Raw genomic sequence first — 2910 nt, 5'->3', positions numbered from 1 at the left:
GCATTTGTATCTGAGTCTATATTATTTCTATTATCTAATTTACATTACTAACAAAGACTATTAGTCTAATATTTAGCCTACTGTACCATTTATTTCTTGCACCTGTTTACAAACTCCATGCAATTACTTTTAGCTGTTTGTGCAGGTATTTTCCCCATAGCAAACATTTAAATATGCTCCCCTTTTCCTAAAAATCAACCAACCAAAAAGTGAGAGAGAGCAGCACAGCACTCATGTACAGTGTGCATGCAAGGAAGAGAGGAAAAAAATTGGTAAGCAAAGAGACATCAGTTTCAAGCTTCCAGGTTTTTTTTGTAAATTGTGAAATAAAATTTATTTCATGAAGTGTCAGTATATCTTGGGCCAGAGTCTGCCTCTCGATTAAGGCTTCTTTGTGCCATTTCAGTGGTACAAAGAAATTTCAAAACCATCTTCACTGGCTTTGTGGGTCTCCTTCACAGAGGGGAATCCCTGAATAGCATAGGGCTAGTTTAGCCAGCTCTATACCACCACATCTTGCAGTCCTCTTGCAGGAGGTATATAAGACTAAAAGGGACATAATCAGTGAGCAACAACCTCCAGATTATCTCTGACTTCCAGAGCAGTGCATGCAGAAGGGAGGCATAGGGAGTGGAATGTATGATAGAGCAGCCCTAAGGGTGCTCTAACTTGCCCTGCTGATCCACTAAATGTTTGGTGGTGCTAGAATGGGGGAAGGCAAGGGTAGCTTACAGCCACTTTTGCACCCATCCCTTTCTTGCTCCCTGAGTTATGCCAGGTGCATGACCAATCCCTATGACCTAGCCTGTAAATTGTAATTATTTTAAAAACAATAATGCCTTGACATGCCTTGACATGAATAATGCCTTTACATGAATCTTCATCTATTTACATATAATAGGCTTGATCCTGCAGTTCATGCTAAGCACGACTCCCAGTGAGCCAAATTCATCTTACATGCAACTCCAGTGACTTGAGTAGAGATACAGCAGGAGTGAATTTGGCCTGAGTTTTGCCTAAGTAAGGGTAGCAAGACTAGACCATTGTAAATGCTCACATTTGCTTTAAGCAGAGGTTCTCAAACTGGGGGAGGCCCCCTTGGGGGGGCATGGAATGTAGTCTGCGGGGCATGAGACGCTTAAGGGGGGAAAAATGTACTGCACACATTTTACCCACAGCACTGAATAACTAGCATAGCTGATTCCTCCAGACATATCAGGATCTCAGATGGCGCTGTGCATTTTGACAGATTTTGGTTAGGCTTGCATAGCATTATACAAAGTCATTGCCATCTGTACGCTAATCCGTTTGCTATGACATGGTGTAAACATTTAATTGTAAGGATCGACCACAATCACAGTTTTGGTTTTGCTCTTATTACAATGAATCATTGGCTCTGTTTTAACCAATGCATTGCAGTTTTTAATATTTAGGGAGAGTTACATTTTGCGAACCCCGGCTTTAGAGTACTAAACCTTGTATTGTTGTATGAGTGTGCACATGGTAAAGGGGAAATTCTGGAGCACTCCCCAAACAAGGTGTATTTAGCTTTTATGAATGACACAGGTATATTTAGAGGCAAATCATATCTCAAAGTTCATGCCATTATATGCTGTAACAAACAAAACAAATATAGGAGAATAGCAAATGAATGCCTATTAGGGGCCTGATCCAATCTGAATGGGGGTCTTTCTATAGACTTCAGTGAGGTTTAGATTGACCCCAGAACATTTTTAGAATGCCACATCTTTATAAATATTAGGGTCCAAGTAACTACGACTGATGTTGTATTTATGGAAGGTTTTTGCATTATTTGTTCCAGTTTAAAGCTGTATTAATACTTGGACAGGGAAGAAATACAATTTAATATAAAATAATATATCTGCACTGGCTTTAACCTTGTCTATACACAGTCTGTGTGTGGGCAGTGGAGCTATGTGGCACAGTGTATTAGTGGATTAGGATACAAATTAATCCATGAGCGGAACAAGTTTCTATTTTTAAACTGTCAGGCTTTTACTGTAAGAGTGCAACCCAGCTGCAGCTTTCAATAGGTTGTGCAAATTTTGTTTTCTATTTAAAACATCAAATCAAATCAGCAGCAAGAAACATTGCTGGTTTATAGGGAAAAGTGGCCCAACCACATGATTTCCCTAAAGTGCGTACAACCAGGCCAGTGCTAAGGAAAGGATCAGATCAGAAGATCCATAAAGGGATTAAATCTGTAGCTCTACTATTGAAAACCATTACAGTCTGCAGTATTTCAAAAAGAGTGAGCAGTGTGAAAAGCCATCATTATTTCTGCTATTTCATCTTGCTGCTCACGTATACATTATTTTAAAATACATTATTTTAAAATTATTAAACCCTTTAAAACATATGTGTATGCATTACTTAGCAATAGTGCTTAAGCTGAGTATTTAATAGATTGCAATTCATATAAAATGCTAATAACTCATGTGTGTGAGGTGGCAATGTTAAATGATGACATTCTGCCAATCTTTGCTACTTCTGTTCCTACTTCCACAGTCACCCCAGCAGCACTGACAGCAGAGCTACTGGAGCAATAGGGAAAACTGTTCTAAGAGTATCGCCAAAGGCGCAGTTTGGCTGGAAGAACTTTCATTACTGGTGGTGAATAAGAGTGAGCCCATCTCCATTCTGAGATCTCAAATTGAGTTTGCAGGAAAGGAAGTTCAAAGTTGTAAACTGATCACATTTGGCATGGAAATCAATGAGATTAAACACAGAGCCTCACAATGCCAGGGTAACAATCACTTTTAAGAGTAGAACTGATCTTAAAGATTTCTAAGGGAATTCCATCTCCTTCCACAGAATCCAGCTACCCACTGAGTGGGATCACACCTTTCCCTAATTCAGGGACTCACCCTTCCAATGGCTGTGTTAACT

Source organism: Mauremys mutica, chromosome 3 (genome assembly GCF_020497125.1).
Source record: "Mauremys mutica isolate MM-2020 ecotype Southern chromosome 3, ASM2049712v1, whole genome shotgun sequence".
NCBI classification, from domain to species: Eukaryota; Metazoa; Chordata; order Testudines; family Geoemydidae; genus Mauremys; species Mauremys mutica.
This window is presented reverse-complemented; position numbering follows the sequence as displayed.